Genomic DNA, 16,299 nt, shown 5'->3' with positions numbered 1-16,299 from the left:
TATGTGTGTGTTTGTGCTGTGTTTTGTCTCGCACAGCTGTCTGTGTCAGCTGCATGCTCGTTAAACGTTGGGCTTAAACCCTTGGTGACGCCACGCCTGCTCCGGTTACTCTCGTGGGGGAATACCTGCCATTGTCGTCGCGAGCCCCTTATAATTCGCAGGAATTAGCCTCAAATGCTTGAAGTTTGGATCACGGCTGCAGGAACTAAGCTTTTTAATAACTGTTAAATGCATGAGAACGGACAGCGAGGGCACCATAATGCAAGTTTTCAGCCATGAAGAGTTGACATTTGGGCGCCCTGCTTGTGATACCCCACCTGAGAGTCTATTGTCCCACATGTGTAAACACAGAGTACAGCTGAGGTTGCTTCTTGTACAATAGTGTAAATCCCCCCCCGTGGCGTCTGAATCCTCACTGTTAAGGTGGCCAAGTGACCTGATATCCTGTTTGTCAGGAGAACAGAAATATTTCTGATTGTTGCACATCCTGCCGGTCAGTGATCTGTGGCACATCCAGCTGCCGGGCATGAAGACTTATTTAGCCTCTATTGTATGAGCTCGGAAACAATCACACTCTGTACTGAGTTAATCTCCAATGCCAGAGAATGAATTTGAAGTGTGAGGTTGCTGGGTTGGTTGTCAATATGCGTGGGAGATTCCTGCTAGTTTTGGGCGCAGAAGCCACTCACATTATCATGCAAAATTAATTATTTGTCTCCTTTTTATGTCCTCCTGAATCTTAGTGCAGTAAAAAACCTGCCTGTGTTTTATTGAAATGAAATTATGGCATAATGTCACTTTCGCTATTAGCACTGAGAGTCTGTGCATGCCAATTGATCCTGCTGTTGTCATAGCAACGTGAACCACTAAACCTCTGCGCAGCTGTTGTTATGGAAGCCCTTGAACAGCTGGGGGGCTATAGCTGTGGAGGGATTGTGGGAAACGGGTCTTTTGGTCCTCCCTTCACACCTTGACCCCAAAACTCCTGCTAGCGAAGCGAGGAGGATTTGGGAATCTTAAAGACGTCCATCTGGAGTTACGTCTCGACTGTACGGAGCCTCCATATGATCAGAGAGAAAGTTTAGGCAGGAAGTTGTGAATATTCAATCACGTCTGTGTGTTCTCCGAACCTGCGTTGCCACAAACGCGAGCGGCGAAATCAGATGAGTCAAATGAACCTAGGTTCTCTCCAAGGGGATGCCTGATGCACTGGAGCATATCCCATTATTGATATGAGCAAATGTTGTACACGGCGCAACAATAAAACAATCATTTCACAAGAAGCACAACTTGTCCGGGGAGTAGCGGCAGACTATCTGAGTCCTGTTCCTTCAGCCATATTAAAGCAAGGTCTCATCTTCCCACTCTGTGCTCTAATGCGGAATCCGCTGATTATTTTCTCATTTATTTAAAATGTCAAAAATTAATGATAAATCTCAATAACTATTTCCCTGTCCACATCCCCAAATTTAAATTGATTTAAGTTTAATTAAATTTACAGTGATAGAAAACAGAGAAAATGAATTGTATTTTAAAATCTGGTCCTCAGTTTTTGCATGTAAAATCTTAATCTGCAGTTACTATTAGCTATAGGTGTCAGATGAATTTAGTGGGCTCAAAGGTACAATATTTGCCTCTTAAATGAGTTGCTGTATAAAGTAGCAGATGATGAAAATAAATTGCTTTCCTGCGCTGACTGTGTATGTGTACCTGTGAACACATGCAGCGGCGGCAGTGTGAGTGATGGTGGGCAGATTCAGGAATGCTAATGTTTCCTCTGTGGCTTTTGTGAGGAACACAGTGATTAGACCTCCAGCCCCCTGGGTGGAGCCCCTCGCTGCACCGGCTCCCGCTCTGATTTACTTTGACGTCAACAGGAAGGTCAGCTGGGTCCCAGAGGGGTCATGGAGAGATGGTGAATGGTGTGTGTGTGTGTGTGTGTGTGTGTGTGTGTGTGTGTGTGTGTGGGGGGCTTCAGTGTACAGAGACGATCCTCCAGGATCCCAGACGGGGCTAGAGGGACGACCGAGGGAGGAAGGGCCCTTGGAGCTTAGGGAGGGCTTCGGGAAGGATTACTGAGAGGCTAAAATGTTTTCTTTGTGGCTGAAAGAAACCTAAGAAATGCTCTCAACCAAATCTCCCCTGGTCTGAGGGGGCTGTTTGGCAGGGAAACTCAAACTACATCCTAAAGATGTCTTCGTTTTCCTGGGCTTTGAGCTCGTCTTTACCATCATTAACATGCCCTACTTTCTTTCACAGTCTTGAGCTGTAGATCTTTTATCGTTAAAAGATTAAACCCAAGTTCAATCGACACCTATAGCTGGAGTTTCCCCAAATAAAGAACATTTGTTTGAATTATGATGGGAGGATATGGGAATGGAAAGATTTTTTTTGTTGATACAGATAAATAGAATTGGATAATTTGTTCAGCAAATCACAATTTCAACTCAAGTTTGTCTCCAAGACTCCAGCACATCGAGTATATTTCTTTTGTGATGTTACTGTGAATGAATAAGTATATTAAAATTATTAAAAGTATGGTGTTAGAACACCATCCTCATCATCATCCTTCCTTTTGCTTTCAGTTGAAAGCATGAAAAATGGCAGAGACCAAGGAGCAATAACAACTTTTAAAATTACAATTTTTTTGAAAACAATCTTCAAAAATTGCATTATGATTTACTGACAGAATTTTATTATCCATTTCATTGTCAATTAACAATGAATCAATGAATTTTCTCAAAATTTGGAGTGTAGTGGAAGAATTGATGGATAAAAGTTAATAAAGAATATTAACTTTTTATTGCCCTGTATTTCAGGAGATTGATAAAACTCTAAAAGAAGAGAGAAAAGTTTGGGCTCTCCTCATTCAATCTCCACAGCTTTCATTCCTATCCCCCATCAACATGGGGCCTCTGGTAGTAACTACCTACCACACACACACAGTAGTCCCCACTGAGCTGTGCAGGACTGGGTAAATACCATCCCTTCAGAGGCTCTGTGTTAGCAGATTGCTGGAGGTAGGCAGCCTGCTGTGAGGCCCAACCACACTCCCACTGTTCTGGAGGAGCTTTAAGTGAAAGATCAGGTGTCCAGCCCTGAATGCTTGATTGAACTTAAATCTTTTGCATGTGCGCCATAACTCTCTCCGCAGCGCTCTGCTCTGTGTGGCTCAGACATGGCCAGCCACTCAATTGCTCAAAGGAATTTGAGTCACAGCAGCTCTCTAACCTCCTGTTTTCACCTATAGCACTGAAAATTAGACTCAAAAGCATTTTTTTTTTGCAGGGGATGGAGAGTTGCATAAAAATGGAGGATTAAAGGGTCATTATAGGGCAGTAACAAACTGATATAAGCAAATAATGTACATATTTAGAAGAATTAGCAGAATTTTATATTCCTGCTCGTAATTTTAAGAATTTACTCACAAACTATTACATTTTACTTACTGCTTACTTATTCATTTTTTCATTTTTTTTATTCAGTGTTTCACTGTGCAGTGGACATTTAGGATTTGGGCACTTTCATTTTGATTTCAGAAAAGTTGAGTGTGAAGATTTGTTCTTGACCTTCGAAACAGTTTTCTCTTAAATTCCTATAAAAATCTTAAATTGTACTCACTGGCTTCTTCTGAGGCTTTTGAAGTATTTATTTTGTCAAAAAAGTTTTTTTTTTTTTTTATTTAAATTTTTTATGGACTTGGACTCAGATGCGTTACCATAGCATCCCTGGTTTGAATCCAAACCATCTTCCCCTCAGTTTTTACTGTCAAACACAAACATGCAAAATGCCAAAAAGTGGTTTATTGATTTATATTGAGGACTTAAAACTTGTTTGTTTGTCTGAACTCTTCTTCTTTGCTTACGATTCTACTTTTGCTATGTCATCAGATCAATGCAATCAGACTGGAAAAGGAAATAACAGTAATAACAGAAACAATTTCTGCACAGTTTAGATCTATGCTGTGTCTTCCCTTCTCCTAAAGCTTAGAAAATAAAGTGAAAGTGGTGTGGTCATCCTGCAATATCTGTCCTTCCAGTAAAAAAACTAGAGTTGACCATCTCCCACAACCCTGTGACATTTTGTTACTGATCTTTTGCATGGCATCATCTCAATGTCCTTTTCAGTAATAATGATGACTTTATTAAACTGCACAAATTTAGACCTTGTCATCTGTCGACAGGCTTTGTGTGGAGAGTTGGATCCTGGGCAACGGAGCAGACGACAACACTGAAAGCTGCTGTGTTGCTGTGGGCAAGCTAACTGTAAGTTGCCATTTGCCTTCCTATAAACCATATGATTTTAGCCCCGGTTGTATAAGTGTTTGTTTATGCATGTCATTAACAAAGCTGCGTGCCGGTTTAAAGATGTGTTAGATGAAACAGAATGTTCATTTTGTCTTGATAGACTTTCAGTAACAACATATCTGGTGGAGCTAATCTGTTTCCTCACAGGCCAGCACCAGTCTGTGATTTAATTTAAGAGCACACAATCAAATGTAATTCATGCTATAAACACATTGGCATGCTAAAGCACACAGTTAACGATTACCCTGCTGCAATTCACTCAAACTGGTTGAGACCAAACAATCATTTCAATCACTTGAGAATATTTTCCCTACATCTCTTCAACCCCCGAAATGAGAATTTGAATTTCTGCTCACTTCTTGCTGGAACTTCAGTCTATAGCTTTGCTTTTTTATTTATTTTTATTTTTATTTTTATTCTTATTTTTTTATGATTTGACAATTTGGTCTAAACATGATTTGCATCTTGGACCAGGATGAAAATGAACGTTACCTGATGGGAATTGAGGATGTGCTCTCGTCTATGAGGCTAATTTGATATTATTTCCTTTTCTTTACACTTTACAGCACTTATACTGTACAGAGTTTAGATGGGAGCTGATTTGGTTGACTGTCATTATGTTTTCCTCAGATATTCTCTTCATGAACAAGACTGTAGGCAATGGTAACCAAAAGCAAACGTAAATAGGCTTAAATGAAAGATGACAACCATTCCTACAGTATCTAATGACACCTGCTGCTTCTAGAGTCTCAGAGTGGAGCAAAACACTGGTTTCTAACAAGCACTTGTCTAGAAGTTCAGTGTTGCTTTGGAGGGAATAGCGGTTCAGTAATGTATTGCCGTGATGGAACGGGCCATTAATGTCTCCAAATGGTTTTCGGATGCCCATGACTGGAACTTGAGTTCTTCCCACAAAATCACTCAGTGAGGTGGAGTCTGCTGCTGAATCACTGAGGCAGTGAGATAACTGTGTAGTGCTCTACTTTTAAGTAAATTACAGGCACCCATTGGTGCAGAAATACAGTAGTTATATCTGAAAGTTTCACTGTGATGTTGTTTTCAGGTTGTATGTACGTACAAGAGCAGGAAGTTTAGCAAAACCAATGAATTTTCATAAAGTAGGGCAAATTAGCTTGATGTGTCAGAGAAGATGCTTGTTGCATGAAATGTGACCACTTCAAGAAGCTAATTTCTGCAGTAGAAGAGATGTCTTAGATCTAATATTATTTGTCAGGTAGCTATGATATATGATGTAACTATCTATGTGTGGTGAGCCGTGGCAACTTTAGCTAACACAGGAAGCTAACAATGCTGCTACAACACAAAACAGTTGACTGCAAGACACAGAAGTTGTTTAAGTGACTCTAATGAGCACAACCAGTCATTATTTCTATAACTACTGTTGTGATTTGCTGCAGTGATAAGCTGGTTTGAAAGGTTTGATCATGCACAAGTTATTGTTTGCTAGAACTGCCTTGTTGTTTGTTGTTGGTGCTCATATCCGCCTCCATCTGAGTTGTTCCAGAGACAATGATATTAGAAATTAGGTGGAAATTGCTGTCTTGGAGCATTTAAATATTACAGCCTGTCCCTATGGTTCACACTAAAATGAGCCAAAAGACTTCTTTGTCCTCTGCTCTCCTATATTTGCAACTAATTGAAAATTGATTTGAAGGAGTGAAAAGTGGTGGTGGTTCCTGCTGAACTAAAAATGTTTCTGAAAATTCTTTCTTTCTTTCTTTCTTTCTTTCTTTCAAGATATCTGTCTTTTTTTTAATATATCTATTTGAGCTTGAATCACGGTTCTCTTAGAAAGTCACAGAGCTACTGTTAAAACTACTGGTGTTTATGTTAGCACCATTTTTTCATCCATGTAGTTCTTAATAATTAAGATTAAGCTTGGAACCATGAGCCAGGCTAAGTCCAATTTATATTCCAACTATTCGGGTCCGGGTGGGGTCCCACTCTGTCGCACTGAGTCTCGGGTCTGTATTTCAACATGTCAGAAATGTAGATGCAGTGGAGCAAGCGTGCGTCATAATCGTAATGTGTTTTGCGTAGGAGCGTCATGCTGCTGTCAGTATGGTATTTATACTCGGGCTTGTGTAGGTTTTTCACCGTTCCATCTTGGTTTGGGTCCAAAACTTTGAAACCATTGAAAACTTCTACCACATTGTTCTTCAGCATTTGGCAGCTATGCACTATAACAACAGTGCTGGTTAGTTCACAGGATCATTAAATAAATATTTCTCCCCAAGGGTATTCTGACTGGCACATTGTAGAGTGATGGGTGTTACCCATTCACTTTTAACTCAGTATCACTAGCAATGTTGGGTCCCTATTGGTTGATTCTGCGCTTTATGATTTACATAAAAAGCCAATGTTCAGTGCCAGCGTAGTGAGTAGTGTTCTTTATGGAGTGAGGCAAAATGTAAGAGCTTCTGACTTGAAGTAGAGCGAAGCTGGCATCCTGTCACAGACCTGCAGTTAACATTGGTGTTTATAAAGCATAACCATCCTGCCAAACCTTAACCAAAATTTATTTGCTACAAGTCTTTTCCTAATAGCTGCCATGTGCAGGTATTGTAAAAAAAAAAGTGAGTTTGCATTTGATTTATGAACATTTTGTGACTGAATGTAGATTTTGCAGAAAATTCTTGATTACAGACACAACAACAATATTTTGTGCTTTCATTTTCCCTGTCATTCTCTTACTCTAGTAACATCATGTAAAGTTTTGTTTTTGTCATATTTATTCAGTTGAAAATATGCGTCTAAATCCAATTCAGTCTTTGTAGTCAGGTTCTGTATATGCTTTTATACTGGGGAGGAGCCACAGACCAAATAAGAGCAAGGACAATGGGACATCTGTACACACATGGCAGTGTCTAGTTGATTGCGAGAGGAGGTCTGGATATACTAAGACATTTGTCTCTTCCTACACACAGGCCAGACTAATCGTACAGCCAGTCTCTATGTTCCCTCAGCCCCTAAGTGTACCCCACTCCTGCACCCCACCCACCCAAAAAAACCTCCACCACGATTCCCTACTAAGGATTGTTTTACGCTTAATTTTGTTAGACTTAATGAGATTTCACTAATTAAATCTCCTCCTGGTTGGAGACCCCCCCCCCTCCACCACCACCACCACCATTACATTGGCCCCCCTCCCCCTTCCACTAACAATCAGTCCAGCCCGTGTAGTGATTGCTTGTAGAGCTATTTTATACAAATAAACTTTTTTTCCCTTGAAGATCAAGGACTGTGGGTTGCACAAGAACAGGCCTGTGTTACTTTGCGGATTTCCAATTTCGCGCCAAGATGCTCCGCTGCACTTGTGATAGCCAATAGGTTTTCAAATCTGATTTGGTGTGTGTAAGGGCAGGAAGTAGCTGTCAAGTACATCTTGATGTATCTGCATCATAAGGATGAAGTGCAACTGAGTATGTCAGGGGGGCTTTGTAACATGGCATTCTCAGTTTTGATAATATTTGTGTTTTAATTTTTCATTACACCTGGAGCTTTTCTTCAAAAATAATAACACTGTCTTGCGAATCTTTCCCTTAAAAACCCACTGTCCGTATATTTACAGCACAGTAGCCAAAGCTCAAATGAAAATCCATGTGACAGGACTTCACTGACAAAGCGCACACATGCTCCTGATACATGTCCCTAATAATAATCCCTGCATTAGCTGTATGGCAGCACTAAAAGGGAAGTGATGAAGGGTGGGACCAGCTCATTTCAAGCAGTGAGGCCTTGGAGGTCGTTGTTGACAGTAGCCGCTTGCCCTGCTATTGTGGACGACCCTCTGGGACTCTTGCGCTCACTATTGTGAGAGCCAGCCTCCCGTTTCCCATTTGAGCCCTGGACACCCGCTGCCAACTCCACTGCTCGGTTCTCCAGCTCCCCCATTCCTGTCTCATTTATGCCCACAAAGGCACACACACACACACACACACACACAAACACACACCCTATCCGGCCTCAGAAGCCCCTGCGCTGTGGCCCTCGGGTGGGCGAGTGGGCAGTGTGCCCGTTTTTTAGACGGGAGTGCTTCCTTGATGAAGGCCCATGCTGATCGGATTTCTGCCACCTGTCATTCAGCTTAGGAGGCAGGAAAGGGGGCAAGAGTGGTTGTGAGTGGTGGGAGTGAGGGGGCGGGGTGAAGTGTCGTGGTGGTGGTGGGGGGGTTGAACAGAAGAGATGCCATGGCAATTTGGCACCGAGCCTATAGCCTGCTGTTATTTCAGTATAGCCTCCCAGACTTCTCAAGTAGACCACTTAGTTCATGCAGTGGTGAGTTCTTCATTTAATCTAATAATAAAATAATCTAATTACACACATTGTCATTTGATTCTTTCTTAAATTTACTGAACATTGAAATCACAAATTTAATATGAAAAATCTTTCAATAGAAGTCTGTTTCCATTCAGGGTAGTTCACTGCACTCTGTGGCCTCACAGGTCAAATCCTTTTTCTCAAGGACTGAATTTTCCCTTTGAAAGAAGTTAATACATGTGAATAATGGCACGGATTTGTAGTTTTTGGTCAAAAAGCTTCAGTTTTATTTTTGATTAATCTTTATCTTCATGAAGGCGCCACCACATCTGATTAGAACTTTTTCAGGCACACGTTTACAATCTGTGTAGATTATTTCCTGGTTTTATATTCACACTAGAAAACACAGAGGACAAATATCTCTGCCAAGACCTTAATAACAAAAATATTCTAATCAGTATCTGGGTGTGGATCTACATCACAATAATGATGGACAATATGATTTTTGGACGATGTGTAAATCATAAGAAGAATTTGAGCAAAAATATGACGTTTATCTTTTTATTCAAACGTTGCCGTGGTGTCACCTGCCATTAAGTGTTGCATCAGGGTAGTGTATGTTCAATAGTTCATGTTCACATCAGCAACCACTAACAAGAAAATGGCATTTCATAAAAGAAAATAAAAAAATTTGAGCATTCATCCTGACAAACTTGGAGAACATTGGACAGGAAGAGTGTTGAAGAAAGTTTCTGCAAGGTTCAACAACATGGTGGACAGTGTAGCTGAGTGGAAATGAGCCTGGAAAATGTGAACAAATACATGTTGGACCAAAGACTCCAGGGACCTGTGTCTTACAGCTCAGGAGTTATGAGAAAAAACCTCATGAAAGCCCAGTAACACCCAACAAATATGCTTACACACTGTGCTAAAACCATATTATTAGTTGTTATGTTATTAACCTGCTTGATGGTGGTAACAAAATAATATAACCTGCTGTAATTCATTGCAGGAAATCATCTCACAAACACAGCATGTTATTGCAAATCAGATGTTGGTGCTGTACTGGCAGTGAAGTGTCCAGGGCCTCGTTTAGCCTCGCTCACGGAGAGAAATTCATTTGTCTTTCCTCCTCCTGTGTGAGAGTAGCAGGTTTTCTTAGTTGTAGTATCTGATATAGCTATAGCATACTTAGCCAGTCTTGTCAGCTGCCATTTCAAATTCCACAAAGGTGCAGCGGCCGAACCTATTGTGGAGCTCCTTTAGCCTCTCCTGCCTGGGTAAATATCACACCATCTCTTTAGCAAAGAGTTTGTCAGATTCTCTAGCCTGCGATCCAGCCGCGGGTGAAGGGGATTATCCGAGGTAATGAAATGATCCTAGGGTCTATTTTGGCAACAGAATGGGAAATCTACCTTTAATCAAAGAAGGTTAGAAGACAAACTGGCACGCGCCGACACAGTCTCTCTGACCTCGCTTTTACACGAATTGGGGGTCACACTTCTGCTCTTCGTTATTAGCTTCGCTGTGTGATCCCACATTTCCCCCCCATCACAACTCGCTACCTCTACGCTTAACCATCATCCTCCAATCCATCCGTATCCATTTCTCCCTCACCCAGGCTCTTTAGCCCACCAATCCTAATTGTAATTATGTTGATTTAACTTAGACACATGCGGCTCCCTCCCCGCCATCTGAATGGAAGCTTATTAGTTGGAATATTTTTTTTTATATTTATTTATTCCCATTTCTCAGGGTCCCTGTCGGCATTTCCAATTAATCTTGTCGTGCGGCTGTAATTGCCTCCATGCTAATGGTCGCCAGACAATCGTGCTAAATGAGGTGAGGCCGAGAGGCTAGGAGCCCGACTTCATTAAGAGCTAATGGGATTTTATAAGGGGGACTGAAGACCCAGCTCATCAAAACGAGGGAGATGGAAGGAAAACAAAACAGATGGAGGGGGAGAGCCAAATCACCACTATTCTAACTTAGCCTGCTCCTTTTCCTGGCACTCTGAAGAAAAAAGAACAGGTTACTCTTCCTCTAGAAGAATACTACCCAATTATAAAGACAATATAACTGACTGTACAGTGATAGTGTGAGAATATACACAATGATAAATGGATAAGTTTGCATAATTCACTCTGGCTGTCCAGTTGAACATGAAAAGCAGTTATTTTTATGTGTCTCGGGCTCTTGGAAGCCGACTCAAAGCAGCTATTTCATTTTTTTTTGGCCAAGTAACAGAAATGGATCCGTATAAATTATATATTTTAGAAGTGAGTGGACTGTCCGGTCCAAGTCCTCCCACACTTTTCACACTTCGATTAGACGAGGAGAGACTTAGACTCATGCAAACATAGATGGAAGGATGTGAATGCACGGTTTGAACACAGTGAGACCAAGGCAGCGATACATACTTTAAATCTGCATCTGGGTTGAAGGCCAACAACCCAGGCCATCCAGATACCCACTAGAAATAATGACAATGCTGCTTTAATGATGATGAAAATATCTGTTCTTATACACTTTATAATGTAAACTCCTCACACTTGGAAAAGAGGGATTCTGTAATGGGGTTCTCCGGAATGTAATCTTAAATATGAACATGGAGAATGTGAGTGTCTATAACTGGAACAAATGGCTGAAAGAAAAACTTGAATAAATAAATATTTGTTGCTATTTCTCTGTAGCATTAGCGCTGAACCCTTATGTCCATGTTTTCTTCGTTTTGCTTCTGCCACAAAAGGCTCAGTACAGTCGCATTAACAAACTCCTCCATTCAGACCCCCTAAACCAACCCTTCACAGACATAATGATCCCATACTGATCTGTCTGCCCTTGAAATGCATTGAAAGGCGGCCATCCATCTTGGCGTAATCGCTCCGTTCCCCAATGGAGTATAGTTACACTGTGTGCTCTGCAGTTGCGAGATCAGTTGCCCTACACTTTAATTTGCCGCGCCATCTTAAAGCCGACACAGTTTGTCTGCCGTCGGTTTCAGCTCGGTTGCCTCTTTGGCTCCTGTAGATGAGGGGGGCCTGCCAAATTCTATTACACGCTGAATAAACCAACGTGTTCACCTATGAGCAGGAGGCATTATAGAGTCAGTGGGGTAAAGGATACTGTAAAGTGGGGATACTACTACCACAACCCTTGCTCGGGTTCATGCTCTGGCTTTTAAGTATCTGCTGATTTGTTCATGGGAGCATGGAAGAGAATCAGTCTCTTACAGTTTAATGTATGTCAGCTATTGGTTATCAAGCTATAATATAACCAAGAAACATCTCTTGACTTTTTGCATCACTGGCAAAAACTACATTAGTGCTTTAAGCTGATGTTTGTGTATATCACCAACCCAGTCTGCTAGAAATTATGTTTAAAATCAAGAAGTTTGCAACATTTTCTGTTAATATAATGATGTTATGTTGTTAATTTAAATTTAAAAGTCATAAATACCTTAATACTGAACTTATCAATAAAATGTTCACAGACGACGTGCTTGTTTTCCATCAAAATACCTCAGTATAACACCCACAAGTGACTCCAGCATTATTAGTTTTATGTTCTGTTCAGACTCTCACAACACTTAAAGTTAGAGAAAGATCCTGTTCTGGTTTAATAGAGAAAAAGTTCACAGTGACTTCAGACACAACCTGTTTATTCAGATTAAACCAAAACCACCATATTCCCCTAAACTTAACCAAAGTGCTTTTGTTGCCTAAACCTAACCACAGACCACAGGATGTGAACCCCGGTCTCTGGGGTGACAGTTGTGTGGTTTGTACGGCTGCCATCCACCCCAGGCTACGTCCTGGAGATGCCGCTGCTGTTAATAAATGTAATGCTTTGTTCATTCAGTCATACTTCAAATATAATCCAGCCAACGTAATTGGGAAATGACTTTATTAGTATATGAATGTAATTTCTAGGGGACAGGGTTGATATCACAGAACCTACATGAGCTGCTGTAAGTCCCACAGTTCTGCGAACCAAAACTCTATGTGAAATATAACAAGAAAATGACAGACTTCTCTTTTGATCAGTCTGTACAAACGTTTAGAGCTCTGCATGGCTACTCCTTCCCAGCGAGGCCAAATGGGAGATAATTATCTCTTTCGGGGACGACATGCAAATGGGACTCATAGAGTCGGTATTGAGGGAAATTCAGTGATATAAACAACTAGGAAGCACTGTCTGGTCACACAGTGGAAATTAGGCCAATTATCCACAGCTATTTTTGTTGTGGGCAGTGAGCAGAGGTAAAACTGTTGTCATCTGATGGAAAGATGCTGCTGTCGGATGTTAGGAATAGCTGAGCTACACCAGAAAGCCTCATAAAATATGAAATAACCTCACTAGTAAAACTGTAATTATACAGGGCATTCAATCTACACTCATTACAGCATAATGACAAAGCTAAACTGAATTTTAGAGATTTTTGCAAATTTAGTAAAAAGGAAAAAGTGAAATATCACATTGACATAAGCGTTCAGACCCTTTGCTATTAGCTAATAGAGCTGAATTCATATTGAAAGATCCAATAAGCTCAGTCAAGTCTTTATTGCTCTGTACAGAATCTGCCTCCCCGTCTTTTTCCACAGACTTTTTTTTCTGAAGAATTGACTAAGTAAGGCAGATGTGTCTAATCATTTGGGCTGCGGGGTGTTTTTGTCCCCTGAAATGCAGTTTGGGCTGCGCTGATGGTGGGATGATGGCTGTGGTCTGAGGCTCAGGCCTGGTAGGAACAGCTGTCCTACAGCTGCCATCTCTCCTGCGTTTGGGGGGGAGGGTGGGGGGTTGAAAAACAGTCCCAAACCTCCTGGGTCAGAGCCCTGGTATGGCGGTCTCCCTGGCAACTGGAGCTGAGACTGTGGTGGTGTGTGTGTGTGTGTGTGTGTGTGTGTGTGTGTGTCTGTGTGTGTGTGTGTGTCTGTGTGTGTGTGTGTGTGTGCAGCAGTGGGGAGAACAATCTGGCCAGTGAGAAGCGGAGTACTGGGGTGTAAGGGTACTGAGTGGATCTGTATTTCTTTCAATCCAGAGACTATTGGCTTTAACTGTTTCCCAGAGATGATATGGGACATGGCCAAAGAAGTGCACAAAGTGTCTTTTTTTTTTTTTTTTTTGCAAAACCAACAAACAACCACATTCAAACCACACTGAAATGATTAATATTCTGCCTCTCCTTCTTTTTCTCTAACTACTCTCTAAGCTCAACACAAGTGAATGTGAAGCTCCCTGAGCGGGGCAAGACGTTGAGAAACAGGGGAGAAAAAAAAAAAAAAAAAAAAGGAAAGAGAAAAGGGAGGGGGTGGGGGATCAGTGAAAAGAGGAGAACGTGAGTTTAGGAAGAAAGAATAGAGAGCAACGGCGAGAATGAGAACGAAGACGGGGGGATGGAGAGGAGAGGAGCAGAGAGGACAGGGAGGCCTCTGGAGATGGAAACGCAGGGAGGACAGGGGATGAATAGGAGAGGGAAAGTGGATATGTAGAGATACTTGGCTTTGGCCCCATCAAAATAGCGGTTGTCATGCTAACTCAAACCCTCCTTCTTCTCTCTCTGTCTCTCTCACACACACTGAGGCTCTCTCCTTCAGACCCCAAACATCTCAGACAGCTTCTAATTAAACACAGCATTTATTAAAAACTGGTTGTTCTAATATCAAATGTCATGTTTTAGCAATTCCTTCAACATACGTTAACTTTTAAACACAGTTCATTTCTAAGTTTTAATCTTCTTCTTTTTTTTTTTTTTTTTTACTTTGATTTACATTCAAGACACCTTTACCGCTTTCCAGCTGATGAATATGGATACAGTGGTTGCTCAATCCTGGCAATTATCGTATAGAGTGTATTGTATTCTCACACTTAAACTTCAAATTATATAGCGCCCACCAACCTTCTGTGCAAACACATTTGATGGAACAGCCTGAGTTTGTGTTGTGCTTAGTGAGAAGTGCTGTACAGTGTATCACAATAAACTCACAAGACAAAAGCACGGTAACAGGTGTTAGCTATGACACTTGAGCAGTCAGTGTGTATTGGCTGAACAAGATGTGAGGGAGGAGTGAATGTGCGTGTGTGTGTGTTTGTGTGAATGTGTGTGTGTGTTTACAGAGAAGAGTGGTTTTATTGACATTAGCTGCATAGAGTTTGGTGCAAACTGAATTTAAATTCCCATGTTTTTTTGTTTTTTTTTATTAAGCAGGGAGTTATAAAACTATTTAGAAAGCAACACGTTTTAAATCAGTTGAGGAAACAATCAGCAACAATTTTGATGACTTATAAAGTGTCTGTGGAACTTTTCAAAATTTTGAATATGTCGACTAGAACTGTGAGAAAGGCACCTCTGACTTTTTGACATTCTGGTAATCTATTGATATATATAGACTAATTAGAAAATAATTATCTTATTAATCCATACAACTTAATCCATACAGTCCATTGGAATATGGTATATAAGGCTTGGGCCCATATTCCATAATATCAAATACACCAATATTTCCCACCATATGCAATATTTTTATATATAAAAAAAAAAGATTATATATATATATATATATATATATATACATACATATACATATACATTTTTTTCTGCTTACTGTACATTGGCATGTGACAAATAAAACTTTGAAATGTTGTTTAGTGGCAGCAGCGCTTATACCTGAAACATAAAATACAATAATATAATTACATAAAAAACTCCTGAAACATTGAACACAATAATATAATTATAAAAAAAGTGAACAAAAACCCTGAAATATACAATATATTTGTATTATTTAAAAAAAAAGTGATATAATAGCGATAATATTATATCTCGCAATATTTGAGCTGAACTGTATCAGGCTGGATATCGCTAATATTGCCGTACATTACTTATAAAATAATATATTGATTGTCTCAAGTGACCTCATAATGCTTTGAGGGGTCAAAAACAAATATCATATAATCAGCTTCATGCACATCTTTGTAGCAGTAGATGCTCTCTGCTTCTTCCCAGGCCTGTAAACGCATACGAGTGGAAACATGACAGGCAAATCTTTAAATATGATTCTTTCTTCCTCTCAGTTACAAGTGGGCCAGTTTTGGCTGCCCGGTGACAGGAAAACACAAAAACATAGAGGGGCTGGACGGAGTTTCCATAGTAACAGACCTCATGTGAAAAGGTCACTGTCAGAGGTTTTTGCTCAGAAAAAGGCAGAAGGATTATAGAAAGGGGGTGAGTCAGACAAGAACAAACAAAACAAAAAAAAAAAAAAGCAATTTTATTATCCATTTTTCTACATTCCTCTTTTCCCCCCAATGAATATTCTCACAATGATAAAAAATGTAGGATTTAAATAGCACAATTACATGGCTGCAAATGGTGAGAGCCCCCTCTCTTTTTTATTATTATTTCTTTATTCTCTTTTGAAGTCGGGAATTGAAAAGGGAGAGTGGTCGACAGCCAGCGCGATGCCTGAGCTTTGTGTTTCAGTGCAGATACGTCGCCTGCTTGCCCCCTCAATCACTGGCAGCTCCTTTCTCTCTCCCCTCGTCTCTCAAGTCATTTTAATTAAGTCAGTCTCACTGGCATGGTAGGCAAAGATAATTGGAGAAGGTTTTTGGATGCCATTTACTCTAAATGATGCCTGTTTCTTCCCATTCTCTCGCCTTTTCTCCACTCCCACAGCTTCTCCCGCCACCACCACCCCACCCCCCCCAC

At 40.7% G+C, this 16,299-nt stretch overlaps 1 protein-coding gene across 1 annotated transcript in view; it reads left to right on the top strand.

The window, feature by feature from the left end:
• The window catches only part of LOC111657837 (pbx/knotted 1 homeobox 2), an 86,899-nt gene that overhangs the window by 16,971 nt on the left and 53,629 nt on the right, over positions 1 to 16,299 (top strand). Inside the window, exon 2 of the mRNA XM_023410159.2 lies at positions 4,184 to 4,265. The gene's annotated coding sequence lies outside the window, so the exon portion shown is untranslated. The remainder of the gene's footprint in view (positions 1 to 4,183; positions 4,266 to 16,299) is intronic.

This window comes from Seriola lalandi, unplaced genomic scaffold (genome assembly GCF_002814215.2).
Source record: "Seriola lalandi dorsalis isolate HSWRI2012SDOR001 ecotype SW California unplaced genomic scaffold, Sedor1 jcf7180002054415, whole genome shotgun sequence".
Lineage (NCBI taxonomy): Eukaryota > Metazoa > Chordata > Actinopteri > Carangiformes > Carangidae > Seriola > Seriola lalandi.
Note: the sequence above shows the minus strand (reverse complement) of the source record. Positions and strands in the feature narration are given on the sequence as shown.